The following is a 15,813-nucleotide window of genomic DNA, read 5'->3' as shown; positions in this document are numbered from 1 at the left end:
TGATTCCATGTTTCTGCACACCCCTCTGGTGTTTTAAAGACAACTTTCACGGTTTTCAGATAACTTGTTTTTTTCGAGTTACCACCTCCATCTTTAACAGCAGTTAACAGTTTAACAGCAGTTTCTTCTTCAGTCATAGCTGGGAAACTAACCCTCCCATAGTGATACATTGCTGGAATCCTCTTACAGTCTTTTCACACCCAATATCTAAGTCTTGTACTGTGTGCATGTCTGTCTGTTGGTTAAGTGGATGTTGGATCTGCTCTCTAGACCAGACTGACTCACAATCCCCATCATAACCTCTTCAGCTGCCTTTGCAGGCTGCTTTTACCCGACCTCCTCAGCCCCTGTAGGTCTCTAGAGGGGAAGAGCCCAAGCTCCTGATGCCTCTGCACACCCTGGATGTCCTGTCCATGTCGTCTTGCTGGATGAAGGCTAAGTGGGGCTCAGGATAGTACCATTCAGGGGACTGAGAAATAATCTCAAATCCTGGTTTTCCTTTAGCATCCAGGCAGACTTTGATCCTGGACTGCTCACAGGAGGGCTAGGCCTAGCAATGTAAATTTTAAGTGGTGGCTTTCAGCCATGCATATGCTTAACACCACTCCAGAGGCAGTTACTCATTCAGACACAGTCTGAGGCTTTGTCACCAACCCCTTTTATGCCCTAAATTACCACTTTCAACAGCCATTGCCAAAGGAATTACAATATTCAAGAACTCCTATTTATTGATGTTATTTTTATGTCTTGGTAGCCTGTCATGTCTCCAGTGCACAGTGCTACCCTTTTTTCTTTCACCAAACAGTGCCTATCTTTCAAAATCTACTCCTAGTGATAACAGAGATTTGCCATGTCTCTGCTATCTCTGCGGTAACTGATTTATCACATTTAACACAGAGGAGGTAAAGTCCCTTTCTTCTTCTTTTTTTTCTTTTTAACTGTGGATGTATTTCAGCTGATTTTCCCTAAGCACACTTCATACCAATACTGGGTAAGGGCAGCTTTAAATCCGTTTGTGCCAAGTTGGCTAATCCATCAGGAAGTATTGATTTGGAATGGGGATTTGGCTTCAGCATTAACAGGTAAATCCCTCAATTGTTATGTGTTTCTCTTACCATATCTATGTTGCTTAGTGTGTGCCTTTAGTGAAATCCTGCTTGAAAATTTTCAACTTCCTTTAACCTTTCTCAGTCGTATATTTATTCTCCTATTTAATGGCCACATTAAAACCATTCAAGGCTAGTAAGATAATTCCTGAGCCTTGGGGACATATATAAGACCCAGCTTCTTTCCACTACTTTCCACCATCCAGACCTTACAGCTAGAATCTTTGTGATTTATTGAGACAGCCAGAAACTGATTTCCCAAACGTAATTTAATTTTAAACTCATTGGGCATTTATGAAAATGGATTCCAGGTATAGAATATATTGTCAACAATGAAGCAAATGTAATAAATCCCTGAAGGTAATGTAACTTCATATCTTCCTATTATGTGTAAAAACATTCTCTGGAGGGGAAAACTCAATGTTAAATCTCTGGAGAGGGACTCAATGTTAAAACATTTCTGATATGGCAAACAGCTTTAATGTATGTTTTTAGATGGTCCCTAGTGTTATATACACTGTGTGCACTCACCGTGTTAATAAAAGTCTGTTGGAGGGATGGAGGCATCATAAGCTGGTATTTTGAATGAGGCATCTCAACTTTTACAAACGCCTGAAGTGTTTCTGTTGAATATAAACATAATTATAAAATAGTGATTCGTTTTGACACTTGAGAACAACAAAGGGTTAGGTTAACCAAATCTTCCAAGTCTATCTGAAAAGAGAGTTGATGTGACACAGCATATCGATGAAGACTGCATGCATGGGCATCTTTTCCTCCACTCACTTTGGATCTAATTTTGTGATTTCGATGTTCAGAGCTGGTGAAAAGGAAGAAACAAAGAGAAAACCTTACATAAGCTAAAGAAGTGACAAACAAGCTTCAAATGAATGCGGAGCCATCTTCTGCTCTGACTGACGCAAATGCTGTTACTTGTTTGCAGCATGCCGTTTAGGAGTGGGACCCCTGTGTGCCCAGGGTGCTTGCAGGGTGTCATGTCCATCTGGCAACTACACGGCTCTGATGAGAGGTCACCTTTGTCACTGCTCTGGTCTCAAGCTGCTTGCATCCACACTGCTTGCACCAGGAGTTTGGAGTTTGGAGTTCAAGCTGCTCCTATACGAAATTTCTCCTTCTGGAGAGCCAGCCAGCTTCTCTTGAAGTGCAAGGCAATATTGATGAGGAGGAAATTTTTTTCTTTCACTTCTACAAAAGTACAGATACATCCTTTGTAGATAGAAGCAGATGGAGCTGGTAATAAGAAGTTAATTGCACATCTGAGGCACAGAAAATAGATGGGATGAGGGGAGTGACAATAAATCACAAAGTTGCATATATTAATATGAGTAGCTTGATGGTTTCCAGTGCAGATGATAAATAGAAAAGTTTTTTGTTTCTTTTTTTTTTTCCCCCACAAAAAAAGGACATTTTAAAACAGCACATAAGAAGAGTAATCTTGGAAAGCTTATCTAAAAGCTTGATACACATACCCACCAGTACTTACAAGTTTTGAGAATGTTTGCATACTTACCTTCATGCAACATCTGCATTGGGCACTGTTATGTTGGCATGTTTGTTGATACAAGTAAAATATTGTAACTTGCCTATAACCAGTTTTAGGACTCAAAGATAATTTATCTGTGTGTGTGACCCTGAAAATAACACAGGGTTTTCTCCAGGGCCTGTGAAACTCTTGGGCTCAAAAATGATGTCTCAGTTCAAGAGGAAGACACATACATGTTGGTGTTTACATATGGGCTGGGTGTTTTGATTTCCAGTAGAGTTGTGAGGAGACTTGCATCAGTTATATCTCAAGTACTTCTGGTGTCTAAGACATTCAGACAGGGCTGCCTAGCCTGGCAACTTGCAGGACTTTAGTGCCCTTTTGGAGCAGCAGCTGGAGAAGAGAATGGGTAGCCTCTAGCCTATCAAATGATATTGAGCACCAAGACAGTTGAACTGAGTATTGCAGATTTCCTTAGATTGACCCTAAGCAGATGGACAGTTAAATGAATCAGTCTCTAGGCCCCTTTGAATATACTGACCAGGAGCTCAATCAATTCACTGAACATCTAATGACACCTGAGAGGCTGCAAGATGTCCTACCTGGTTTCAGGCTACCCTTCTCGAAAGACATTGGTTCCTTTATGTCCTTTACCATATCTGCTAGTTTCTGGGGGCTGTCTCAGATACTTTAGGGATTCTGACACTGCTTCAGATGCCAACATGTAGGCAAGTGAATCAAGCCTTGGATCTCTGTTGACTATAACAAGAATGCAGATGTGTTTAGTTTCCTAAATATAGGCCTTAGAGGTGGCCATGAGCACCAAAGGCATCCTCAGAGACCAACTGGTACGATGGAAGGTCTGAAGAAGAACCAATCCTTCCTGGAGCTGCCCTGTGTGGCCAAGCAGCTCTGCCCTGCCCAGGTACCTCAGTGGTAACAGATACCTTATCATTAGGCATCTGAATCCTGCCCTTAGGTTGTGTGCAGATGCTTAGGTTTGGATGTCTGCCGGGTGCACTGCATCTCAACCCTACTCTGTTGAACTTTGACTGGGTCCAGACAGAGAAGATACCATTTGCAAATACGTACTTTTCCACAAATGGGATAAAAGTTTGGAAGGATTCCTGGGTCTTTAAACGACCTGAAGGTTTAAAAGCAAAGCAAAACCAGTAAAATGTACATATGACATTATGAATTGATTGATATTTTTTCAATGATTTCCTCACTTTTGTGCATAAGAATTAACAAAACAGAAAATGCTCATTTTAACGATGATTTGTGGGAAAATTTACATTGTCAAAAGTTAATGCCATGCTTATTCCACTTCTTCTCATTCAACTTTCCTTCACTTCTTCAGGTTGGCTTTGCCAATCAAATGCAGACAAGCCCATCTCCATAGCTAAAGTGGTTTAATAATATGGTAGTATTTGGGCCCGTGGCTTCAAAGCCTTATTGACAATGTTAAGTAGTCCAAAATACTTAATGACATTTTGGGACCTTTTGCTTATTATTTCCCATTTCTAAGTAGCTTAAAATAGCAGAAAAAAAGAGTAAGAGACAGTTGCTTAGGCAGGTGCTGTAGATTTTAACGGAAAGATCTGAGGCTCTAAGGTTTATTTTCATTATTAGGCATTTGGCTTGCTCTCCTTACTGGTGGTACTGCTGGTGATCTTCTGAGTCCCAGCTCTAACAGAAAAGTTGTTACTAAAAATGCTCAGACAGATTTTTTCCTGATAGTCTTTCATAGAAACTTTAGACTAAAAATACCTTGGAGAATCTAATTGGAGAGTTTAATGCAACAAAAGGTATCAATCAAATCTTACTATTGCTTGTTGTAAGGAGCAGTACAGTGGAAAATGGTTTTTATTTTCAAACTCTGGAGTTATCTCTTGCAACTCTGAATACAACATATCCTGATGAACACAATATACTTGTCAATATTTTCTTCATCTGTTCTACTAGGACCTGTTATACACAACAGGAGCTGCAATGGAGCATGCAACATGATGGACATCTAACTTTATTATATTAGATCTGACTTTGGGTCTACACACCAGGAAGAGATTTCTAAGTAATGTTGGAGTTAACAAATAAAGGAATATTGCTCTGTTTAACTCAGTTCGAGGACAGTTTTACGCTGCTATCAACCAGAAGGAAACAGAAGTGCCCTCCTCTAAAGGGACCTTCATATCCTGGATCTGGCTGACAGATGAGAGAATGCTCAGAATCTCTCACATTTTCTCTTTCCCTAAACTCTATATTCCTCTCTGCCTTTGCTCTGCATGAGCCAAGGAGAGCCATCATCCCACGTCCTCCCCAGAATACAAAGCACCCTCAGTGCATGACCCCACTCCTTGGCCAAATGCTGAGTCCTTTTCTTCTGCTCTAAGAGCTTGTTCTGCATGACAGTGCTTGTGTCTTTAACACGTCTTTTGTGTGGCAAGTTCTGCCCTAAGATTTGCTATGGATCTCCCATCGAGGTCAATGGATGTGGTAAGTATGTCTGCATAGCTCAACCCTGCTTTACTGTAATTGCAAAGAAAGGCGAAGTGCTGGGATGCGGTAAATATGTCACTCTTCATTCCGGATGCTGGCTAACAGGGCTACTGTAGCTCGCTGGCTCCTCAGAGGGAAAAGTGAGGGCACAGCTTGCTTTGCCTCCAGCCTTTCTCCTACTCTCATCCTCCTAAGCCTCCGCTGGAGCAGAGAGTGTGATTCTTATCACACACAGAGAGTATGACTCTATCACAGCTGTCCTTATTCCTCCTCTCTTATTGGAAGAGACCAGATCATACCAGGTCCGCTGGTGTGTTTTGAGTTAAATGATTTTAGTTCCAGAGTTGGCTTTAGCCAAACCGAAGATTCAGCTTATTTCAACTGCAAGTGCCTATGACCGTGGACTTCAGCGGGAGCTGCATCTACGAACAGACACGAACCTGCAAATACTCAAGCTGGCAAAAGAAGCTGAACTTGATTTGTCCCATAACACAATCTTATAATTCCATTAGAGAGGCAGAAGGAAGGACATGCTCATCCCACTTGTTTTGCTACTATGTACTTTATGCTGGTTTTAGAGCCACACATTTGTTGGTGCATTATTCCCTTTGATTTTATGTGGTGTCTGCCTTCATTGTGCTGTGTTCAGGTTGTACATTTTAATAGATGTTTAAACTTTAATAAGCTTATTAAATAAGCTTTTCCTTTCTGGGTATGTCAGACTTCGCTCGGTACCTCAATTGACAATCAGCTCACTGAAATACCTCTGCAACTGGGAAAAAAAATTAATAGCTGCAAAAAAAAGATGATTTGGGTTTTGGGGAATTAGTGCTGCTATTGCACCCGGTGGTACAATGCCGGTATTTCTGCCTTCAGATGTAAATGCCCGTGCAAATGCTGCTTTTCAATTAAACTGTAGTACAATTCGTTGAAGTTTAGCCAAGGAAAGCCTGTGAATGGAAACACTTTAACGATACATTAGGATTTAGTTACAGACTTTGCATTTGTTTTCTCAACCAAATGTAAAACAATTGTGTAGTGGCCCAGAGGATTGTGCGTGGGTTTTGTTCCAGCTTCAGTGTTAACGATCAGTACTCAAGCGTTTTAGATTTCAATCTTAAATTAGCAATTTAAAGACGACAAAGAATGATTTTCATGCTTGTCAGTTCTGATTAATGTAACATTAACCCCTAGAGAACAGTATATTGCTCCAGTACTTTATTTCAAGTTGCAAGAGACCAGCCCTAGGAAACAATGAAAGGTTGTTTGGGACGGGTTTGTATCTTTTTTTTTTGTCCCCCTCCACCCCTTTTTAAACTTGAATTTTAAAGGTACCACAATCTACTGCTGCTATCGCTCTCACTTACTGCGCCTTGTGAAGTATGTGACAACGAGAGATTTCCTAAATTACACACCTACCAAGTTAATGCCATTTCACTGCCTCCTACAGATCCCGACACTGGTTTTGTCGCTCTCATGCTTGATCCCGAGGAACCCCAGCTCGCCACCTCCTGATTTGAGCTTTCAAGGGCAAAAACTGCTGAGAGCATGCACAGGAAATTTAGATGCTTCTCCCCTGCTGAGTAAATTACAGAGAGAGGAAACAAAACCAAAATGTAAATGTGGCACACAAAATAAGAGTTGTTCTGGTGTAAAAATGGTTGTTTTTCGATAACTACCCGTAAACCCAAAATTTACTCTAATTTCCTTGACTGTAGAACAGCACTGTAAATTGTTGCTGCTCGTTGTCCCCAATTTGGAGATGGTGAGATAGGCATATAAGAAGGATGGTAGAGATAAGGAGAGGCCACAGCAGTAAAGCATTTGTCATGTGAAGCGGATTAGGATGTGAATGAGGGCTTTCTGATTCTCCTGGTCGATTCCCAGAGTAGGGTCAAACAGAAATTCCATCCATATAAGACAGCAAGAGACCTGCCATTGACATAGGCACTGTCCTTCAGAATGAGTTGTTGGAAACCCAGTGCTATGTTTGCATTGTGCTCAGTCCACTTTCTGCAGAAAATCCTTCTTGTACATATTTAAATGCATGCTTCAAGTCAGGAAAAACAAGTTGCATTAGAAGAACACCCTTTCTCCTCACTCTCCCACCCCTCCAACCCCTCAAACCTAACAAACCTTGGAAAGTTTCACCTTTCTAAATTGCAGCAATTAAAGGAGTTTTTTATTGAAAATTTTGCAAGGCTTCCAAATAATTCAGGTATATCTTCTGTTGGTTGCAGTTTCTCACTCTGCAGTCCCACTGTGGGAGAAGCATTAAACCTCAGCATGGGCACAGCTAAGAAAAAGATTTCTTCCATCCCAGCTGTTTACTTGTGCGTTTCCAGGGGTTTAGGCCGCGCTTTGTTTTGCTTCCCTTCTGTTACTACCTAAACACTGGGAGTGGAGAGAGCCAACAGCTGCCTCACATGAACCCATCACGCAGCAATGAAGGCAAAGAAACAAATATCTACTGAACAATGTGCACTTTCATTGCTTACTTCATTTCCCTCGACTCTAGCAGGGGCTTGAGGATCTATAAGAGTCACAGATCTGGTCTTGAGGGATGATTCATGCTTCATACAGTTATTTTTCCATGGTATTTCTGTATTTGGAAACATTCATAGATTTTAATGGAGGATTGGTGTATGCACACGTGCATGTGCATATGTAGACTTGGAAGTGAGGTGGTATGTAATCCATGCCACAAATAATTGAGGCTTTTCATTTGTACCAGAACAGTGTACTAGGGCCTCTGACGTGGGCTTGAGGACCTCTGCAGGCGTCTCTCACCCAGGTTCCTCCAAAGCCACTCATCAGGCCCACAAGGAGATGCATGCCTAGATGCTCTCGCTGCTGCCTTTTGGATCAACCCCAGCAGCCCTGACATGAATGCTATGTCTAGGTGTCAGGGCTCACAGGTGAATGCATGGAGTGGGTGGGGAGCTGCAGCATTGCCCTATATGAGCGTGAGGAAGCAGCCATTTCGATTCATCTCCCGCAAGATGTGGCAAACTGACAGCAGCATGCTGCTCCTTTAGGCATCGTACAAATGCATAGTAAGAGGAAGTTCCTCCAGGGAAGAGGCTGCATTTTAAGTTGATGTTATTGACATAGAGGATAGGAGAGGAAGCATATGGTATTAGTTTATTGTAGCTGTCATGCTTCTTGGGCTGCATCGCCTGCGTGGGGCTGACTACCAGTAAAATCTTCTGCGAGACAGCTGGCTTTCAAAAACTTGAGATGCCTTTCAGGAAATCCTTACATAAGGAAAAAAAGAAAACCATGGAAACATACAGTAAAGCTAATGCTGTTTTCTCCAAAGGGTGGAAGTTCCATCCCCAGATGAGGAGAAGGGGCCATGGGAGCAAAGGCTGGAGTCATCCTCTTTGCTCACCCAAGCCTTGGCTGCCAACAAGATGGGCAGATCTGGGAACTGGGGTGCTCCTTCAGCCCTTGAATACAGCCGCTGGAGGAGGGAACTGTAATACTTGCTCCCATAGTTTTATACATGTATGAAGGCACACACCTTCCTGCCTGCAACAACTTTATTTTTTAAAGACACACCTGATGCTATTTTAATAATATTGATGTTAGAATATTTTACATTTTTTCACTTTAAAAAAACTTTTTGAAGGCTTCTCTTTCCTCTACCATTTGTTGCTCATAGGGAGAAATGTAAAATGAAAGCAACGACTTTTGAGCCCAATCTAGGATTTGGACAACTTCTAGTTGTCCAATGCTGACATTTAGCACAGTTTACTGCACAGTCACTCAGTGCTATTGCAGCAGAGTTTCGTAGAACTGCAGTTACAAAACAGATCAGACACTCTAGTTTATGCAGAGGAGGCGGTGGTGTAATATTTGTGATTCTGCTGCCAAGATAGTCAGGAACCAGGGCTTGGTGCAGGCTTTGATGTGCTCTTTATAGGCAGTGAGAAATTCAAGATGTCACTTTAAGAAACATCACTTGAAACCCCTGTTCTGAAAATATTTCACCTAATATGGGTAAAACTACCTCCTCAGTGTACTAGAACTTGAAGCAATTCAAGGAAACGTCTTTCCTGTTTGTTTTCTTCAAACCCTCAACAACATTGTGGGCTTAATGAGGTTCACTGCTTATCTCCTTTCTCTAGCTGTTTGGAGGTTTTTGGTGCTCAACCACACAAGAGTCTTTTATGCAATAAAGGTGAGAAAATAATGCAATAAAATGGGAGGATGGGATTGTAAAAGCAACGATGGTGGCAAAGGGCATCTGGCAAGCATGACTTTTGAAACCACTTTGATTTTTTAAATTCACTAGATTTCAAAGCCATGACATCTTTCTGGCTTCCCAAACTTTTCACCAAAAAGAATCTTTTTTGCAGGCCTCTCCTTAAAGTATATACTGACCTGACAATACAGCTAGGTCCTCCTATAAACCTTGAGCCCTATGTCTAACATCTTTCTTCTTTAGCTTTAAGTGTATATTCTCTATGAGCAGTAGCTTATACAGCATATGTATCAGATTTTGTCATCTGGAAAAACATAAGATCACAGAACCACAGGTTACTTTGTGTTGGAAGGGATGCGATGAGGTCTCTGGCTCAATATTCTAGAAAAAGCAGAAGCAGCTGTGAGGTCAGGCCAGGTAGTTCAGGATTTCATCCAATTAGGACTTGAAAACCTGCAAGGAGGAAGGCTGGACAACTGCTTGGGTGTCCTCATGGAGAAAGACTGTATCCTGATATCCTGTCTGAAACTCTTGTCTTTCAGCCTCATGTGTATTGGCTCCCATCCCCCCAGCAGGCTGTGAGCAGCCTGGCTCCCTCTCTGTAACCCTCTTGTTAGGGGCTGCTGTTGGGTCACTCCAAAGCTGTCTTAGCTCAAAGCTGAGCCAGGCCACCTCCCTCAGCCTCTCCTCATGAAGCAGATACATAAGTCCTATGCCTCCTTCCAGGCTGGCCTAACAAGCAGGAATTGAGGTGTGATGTGTGCTTGTCCCACGCTCCCTGCTGCCAACAAGGGCCTTGTCTGGCCACTGCATTCAGCTGTGGGCACTGTCTTTTAAGAAACATGATGGATGGGTGGGTGCAGAGGGCAACAAAAAAGATGAAAATTGATCTGTTAGGAAAGGTTGAAGGATCTAGATTTGCTTAAGATGGAAATGAATGGGGTGTGGGTAGAATAGGAGTGAGGGGAAATGGTAACAGAGGTCTTCTAATGGGTAGAGGTTTATTATATTGCATGTGGTGGTCACTTGTCCTTGACAGCTACTTGGAATAAGAAAACAGAAATTATGCACAATTTTCAACACAGATGATGTAGATTATACACAGGGAAAAACTAAGTAAAGTAAAAGAAGAAGACACTGCTACTCTCACACTGCAGTGCCTTAATCATAGAATCATAGAATGGTAGGGGTTGGAAGGGACCTTTAGAGATCATCTAGTCCAACCCCCCTGCAGATGCAGGTCCACCTAGATCAGGTTGCATAGGAATGTGTCCAGGTGGGTCTTGAAGATCTCCAGAGCAGGAGACTGCACACCCTCCCTGGGCAGCCTGTGCCAGGGCTCCCTCACCTGAATGGTGAAATAGTTTTGTCTTATATTTAAATGGAACTTTTTGTGCTCCAGCTTAATAATCTTTATGAAAAGGGCACATGATGAGATATTTTAAAGAATCTTCTTTTTCTAGATTTTAAACTAGGAAACAGAGAGATAAACTTTGCACTATGAGGTTGTGCTCCTGTATAACCTCTTCCTTTCATACCAGTGCAATCTGCCCAGGGCCTATCAGTGTGCATCAGAGGCCTCTATATATCAGAGCCATGTTATGTTGAATGACTAGCGCTCATTCTTCAGCCTCACAGGCAGGATGCACATTCCTTACACATAACAGTTATCTTGCCATTGTGTCCATTGCTAATCAGGGCCTCACTGTCATGGATGCCCTAACTGTAGGATGAAAAGATGATCCTTCCACTGAGACACTTAAGCTGAAAGAAAAGCGAGGAAAAAAATTTCCCCATCAGTACAGACAGGAAGATGGGAAGAAAGATGGAGAAAATAACACTGCTCTTGCCACTCAAGTAGGCTCATGATTCCTTGGGTATGTCAGCAGCAACCTCTTGCAAGGAGCAGCAGAAAGGAAATTGTCAGTAGTGTTCCCACAATGCCACAGACATTTCCTGCTCTAATTATAGATGTTGTGGTATCTTGGGCAAGACATTAGGGGCATCACACAGGCTTGCTGGACTGCTGCTGTGCAGCCAAGTTGCATACAGGCCTTAAATGGTGTGGGTACTGGTGATAAGCACTGAAGCTTTCCAGTGGTGACCGCTGGAGGTAGCTTGTGGTTGGAAGGATGACAACTGCAGCAAAAGCAGTGAAAGGTAAAACAAACAGGAGTCTGTGGGCATTTGCAAAGACATCCAGGCTGTTGTATGATAAACAAAGCAGTCACTGAGTCTGCAGAAAGTGTCTGTTTTTTTCCAGTGTCCTCAGTCAACAGAACTATTTTTACAACTAAAAATACTTGTGATTATTATGGGGTTTTTTTTCCCATGTAATTTTGTTAAACACTGATCAACATTCATCTCAAGAGGGACAGGGAAGTGCTGGAGAGAGTCCAGCACAGGGCCACCAAGATAATCAGGGGAATGGAACATCTTTCAATACAAGGAAAGGCTGCAGGAACTGGGGCTGTTTAGTCTGGAGAAGAGGAGACTGAGGGGTGATCTTATTAACATTTATAAATATCTAAAGGGTGGGTGTCAGGAGGTTTGGACATCCCTTTTTTCTATAGTAGATAGTAACAGGACAAAGTGTAATGGGATGAAGCTGGAACACAGAAAGTTCCACTTAAACATAAGAAAAAACTATTTCACTGTTTAAGTGATGGAGCAGTGGCACAGGCTGCCCAGAGAGGTTGTGGAGTCTCCTTCCTTGGAGGTCTTCAAGACCTGCCTGGACATGTTCCTATGTGACCTGATCTAGGTGACCCTGCTTCTGCAGGGGGGTTGGACTAGATGATCTCTAAAGGTCCCTTCCAACCCCTACCATTCTATGATTCTATGACTCTTTATGAAATCGTGACTTTACTCTTTCTTTTTTGGGTATGACCTGACCCCTGTGGGTCCACAACTGTAGCTACTACGCCTGCTCCCTGGTGTGTGCCCCAGGGATGCCAGATCTGTGCAGGCTCACTCTGGGAAAGGATGCCATCTTTCTGGTGTGCTTTCCTTTGGGGTTCTCAAACATGTAATGGCTGAGGTGTCTTGGATGTCAGCATGCATGAGAAAGTTGAACAGGGCTGGGCATTGCTGGATAAGGCTGTGCAAAGCCGTGTTTGGACGTATCAGGTCTTAGTTTCTTTTGCTTCCTCATTGGTTTCATGCTTCAAATTTTGGCTGTCTGGTAACTTGGTGTTTTCTTGTTTATATTCTTCTAATTTCAAAGGAAGTTATAAATGGGCTCCCTCCTCACTCCATTCAAGACTGTAATGCATAAACCAGGTGTGACTTCTGGTTTAGAAATTGAAAGCCTAGGATATTGCCTTTCCAGATTGAATATCTAAATAAAAGAAGTCACGTCGAGATTTCATAACTCAGGCAACATACACTAAGGGCTGTGAGCCAAATGAGACTGAAAACAAAACTGATAAGTCAAATCTGTGTTCACGTTCTCCAACCGCCTCATTATCTATAAATCTATAAGAGGAAGTAACTCCTTCCAGAGGGCTGTTCTGACTTGCAGGTGATGTACATCCCTTCACCAATCTGTAAGCTGTTGCAGTCAGGAGAGAACTGTAGTTCTTGTAGTAAACAATCTCTGTCTCCTTAAGACTGGAAATGAAAGTTTACCTCTAGGTCACTTCTAGTGCAAGTAATGCCGTGTTTCCTTTCCCTGCCTGGCATTTGAGCAATTTTCAAGGATCTGTATGCTGCAGATAACATCCTTGGTCTTTTTCTTGGTCATAAACCTACAGAAGACCCAGGGAACTGTCCTGAAAGAAACCAGTGATGGCTTGAGCTGCCTGTACTTTGGGGCAGCAGAGTTTTTTTGGCTGCTTTCCTGAGCCAGATCTTGCTGCCAAAATGTTACTGCAGCCGCCAGTTCCTTGCAGTCATGTGTCCAAGCTACTTTCTGCTTTCAACAGCTGACTCCGTGAATACCCTCCTGCTGTCCTCTAGCGGGTGCATTTAGAAGAGCTCGGGTATCCATCTCTGCTGGAAACGTCCTGAGTCAAGAGAAACAGTTCTGAGAACTGCAGGACATGAGATGTCAGTGCTTCTCCCCTAAAGCTTTGAGTGCCCAGGCAGCCACTGCAGCAGGCACCATGAAGGCTTAAGTGACAGTGAAAGCACACTCACCGGTCCCCTGCCTGTCATTGCTCTAGACTACGTCTGAACTAAGTGACTGCTGTTTTTTTAAAGCATTTTCACATGGAATGGACATAGTGAATCCACAGATTAGATTGATTCCTCCCCACCCCTGCACTAAAATGGTGAGAAACTCCATTACATGTGACCCTCTTTGCTCACAGCTCCACTCTAGCCAGCCTGTGTGGGGCAAGATGAGTTCACTGGGGATGAGCTGCCAGGACCACAGTAGACAGAGTGGCTTTGAAGGGCTGGGGAGGTGGCTACAGATTGCAGCCTCTGCTTACTCTTTTCCAGCCATGGTTGGGGTTGCTGATTCACGCAGAGCCCTCCCACATCCACATGCTTATTTACAGCCAGTTGAAATGTCATCTAGGATAATTTTGGTGGCCAGCAATTTTGCCATCTTGGTTTTCTGGAGCTTTCTGCAGCAAGGGAATACTCACTCACGGCTTCAGCAAAGCCTTGTTGGCCTCTGGCCCTTGGATTCGAGAAACTCCTTCAGTTTGCCAGGATTTGGAGACCATCAACAGTCTTCTTTCTGCATTAAAGATACACTTTCATGAAGTCAATCCTTCTCTAAATGTATGAGGAGCAGTGTATATGTGTGTGTACAGGCATGAGGTTGGTAGAAAACTTCCCAAACACATACATCCAAGCCAGAGGAGGGGTGGTTGAGTACAAGAGTTCCTCATGGCGGTCAAGCTGCTAAAAATAATGCCTGGGCATGGTAGGATTAATTGTTGACAGGACTTATATGGGGCACAAATGAATCAGGTAACCATGACATCTGTTTCATTCGGTAATTTTTTAAGACTAGAATTTTCAGTAAGTGACCTTACAAAACCTTTGGAAGGCCTAAGAAAACCCACAGTTAAAAAATTTGCCATAAGGGGGCAGTCTGAGATAACCACATAAGTTATCTTGCACAGCCCTGAGTTATTTAAAAAAACAAAAAGTGAAAAAAAAAGATTGATAGGAATAAATTACTTGTTTGAAATCAAAGTCTCATATTTAACTTTGTAAGGGATTTTTGCAATTGGTGGCATAGAATGAGGATGAAAGGAGAGCATTTACAGTAAATGCAATTGAATTCCCACTTTCCTGGAAGAGATGTAAAATGATGTCTGAGTCCCCAACTCTGAAGTCAGAGGGATGAGGTTCAACTTTGTACAGCTGTACCCTCCTACTAGGAACGTTGGGTTTGAATTTTTCCTTCAGAGGAAAAACGATGTGGTCTGTAACGTGGGAAGCAGACCATTGCAACACGTTCATGGTGAAGGAGCAGAGCTATTGATAGGCAGGGACAAGGCACTACAGCATCCTCAGAGAAGAGTTTATAAGGAGCTCTCAGGTCTTGCTCCCAGTTGAAGAGACTAGGTCCTGCCAAAAGGGGACTGGCAACCGTGACCCTCCCAGTTCCTGCTGAGTTTTTCGCAGTATATGTAATCTCTAGTGTTGAAAAAGGCAACCTGATGCAAGGGCTTTGCTGCTAGCCTGATTGCTGGGGTCTGGAAGAGAAAATCTCTCCTTTGTAAGCTCAAACTTGTCTTCCTGTGGTGCTGACCAAGGCACTTGCATCCCCTAAGCCTAAGCCAGTGATGAATAGATGCAGGATACCTCTCACAGCGTGGTTTACTGGCTGCCTCTTGCAGTGTGCCTTAAAATGCCACCACCACCTGCATCAGACATATAATGAGCTGCCATTGCAGCTCCTGGTTGCTGCTCTTGGCCATTTGCTGGCAGAAAAGGTAGGTCCAGGGGAAAAAAAGGATCAGAGCTGTGGAGGCTTATGCCTCCCAAGGAACTGCTGAGGGACCAGTGGGGCAGCTGGGGAGAGAACCCCAAAACTGGCTGCAAGCTTCAGCTGCATAGCTGGGAGAGCTGATGGCATGTCACCTCTTCTTCCCTCCTTTGCTTTGCATTACAGTGGCTCAAAGCAAGCCCAAAACATCTCTCTTTTTTTGGTGAAAATATCCTTTTGCTATGCTCTTCCTTCAATACAGGGCAGATTTCATGCTTTCATTAGCTCAGACAAATACGTTTGCTTCATGACACAGCTCAAGGGCAGCTGTTCAGTCAATAAAAAAATGAGGAGAGAGCAAATGTTTGTGTTCCAGTATCACCCTGGAAGAATACTGGAATACAGTACTGGATACTGGAAAAATAATCAGTGTTGGCCTCTCCTGGAAGAAGAAGCACAAAGGGAGATAAACAGCAGAGCCAAGTGGTGACAGTGTGATGTGGAGTCACTTTGAAACCCCTGGCCTCCAGCTGTTGGGTGTGAATTGTGCTCATAGAAATCAAAGAGCTGTGCTCTCCCAGCCCTGCTGTAACAGACCATC

This window comes from Colius striatus, chromosome 1 (assembly GCF_028858725.1).
Source record: "Colius striatus isolate bColStr4 chromosome 1, bColStr4.1.hap1, whole genome shotgun sequence".
Classification (NCBI taxonomy): Eukaryota; Metazoa; Chordata; class Aves; order Coliiformes; family Coliidae; genus Colius; species Colius striatus.
The sequence above is the reverse complement of the archived record's forward strand: the minus strand, read 5'-3'. Positions refer to the sequence as shown.